The sequence below is a fragment of the Pristiophorus japonicus genome, unplaced genomic scaffold (genome assembly GCF_044704955.1).
Source record: "Pristiophorus japonicus isolate sPriJap1 unplaced genomic scaffold, sPriJap1.hap1 HAP1_SCAFFOLD_47, whole genome shotgun sequence".
In the NCBI taxonomy this organism is placed as follows: domain Eukaryota; kingdom Metazoa; phylum Chordata; class Chondrichthyes; family Pristiophoridae; genus Pristiophorus; species Pristiophorus japonicus.
This window is the reverse complement of record NW_027254374.1, coordinates 310,930-312,082: the sequence shown is the minus strand read 5'-3', so window position 1 is coordinate 312,082 and position 1,153 is coordinate 310,930. Positions and strand designations below refer to the sequence as shown.

The 1,153-nt window shown below is 39.6% G+C and overlaps 1 non-coding gene across 1 annotated transcript; it reads left to right on the top strand.

Moving 5' to 3' along the window:
• Positions 1-780: 780 nt before the first annotated feature.
• trnas-cga (transfer RNA serine (anticodon CGA)) lies at positions 781-863 on the top strand. Its single transcript has one exon. It is a non-coding gene; the product is annotated as a tRNA-Ser (tRNA).
• The last annotated feature ends 290 nt before the right edge of the window (positions 864-1,153 follow it).

Here is a 1,153-nt window from a genome sequence, read left to right as displayed (position 1 = left end):
GTTCTTTGATATCTTCCTGCAATGTACAGCTTTCTTCCTCATTATCAAGCATACCTGGTTGACCAATCTTTTAGTCACCTGCGCTAATTTGCATTTCGTGGCTCGGTGTCAAATTTGTATCGCATAATTCTCTTGTGAAGCGCATTGGACGTTTCGCTAATTTCAAGGTGCTAATTATATATACGTTGTTGTTGTTTAACATGTGTGTTACACAACGTTATATAGAGATTGCATCACAGAAAGAGACAATTGTACCTAACTGGTATTGCTAGAGTTAATGCTGCACACTACCCCACTTCACTTGATCCTGTCAGCATATTGTTCTATTGCTTTCTCAGTCATGTGCTGAGGTAATTCCCTTTAAAATTAATCTGTGCTATTCGCCTCAACTACTGCTCGTGTAGCATCTTCCACATTCTAACCACTCTTTGGTAAATAAGTTGCTCTTGAATTGTCTACTGAATTTATCAGTGAGCTCCCGTTCTGAACGACTGCACAATAGCAAACATTTTCTCCACATCAACTCGATCAACTACCTTCAAAATGTTAAAAATATCTCTCACTTGTTTTACGAGAAAGAAGCTCTCCATACTGTTTAGTTTTTCCCGAAATGTAAACTCTTTCAGTTCTGACCGAAATTTTTCCTTCTTTGCTGTAAGATTCTGTGATTCTCCGATTTAATTTTCACATCGTCTGGGAGATCCAATAGGGCAAGCATGCAGGCGGTCTCTCTGATAAATTGCACCGACGATTCGACTATTAAACCATTTCTACTGTGTAGCTGCGATGGCCGAGTGGTTAAGGCGTTGGACTCGAAATCCAATGAGGGTTTTCCTCCACAGGTTCGAACCCTGCTCGCAGTGGTTTTGCAAGTACTCTTTTTTTTATCGACTCACGGGGATCTCATTGGAATCTGATCACAATTCCCTCCACTGCCCTTTATTACACTGATGGAAGCGAAGCTGTTGTTCGAACTGGAAACATTAACAGTTTATCGGTATTAATTGTTGGTTTGTTGGACACTATCTCCAAAAATCAGTGAGCAATATGCACAGCATGAAAAAATGCCTTTTAATAAAGATCAGTATATTGTTTGGGAGGAACTCACCTTTAGTTAATGAGTGCGAACGTAGTTTGGTTTTATAAAGACGAA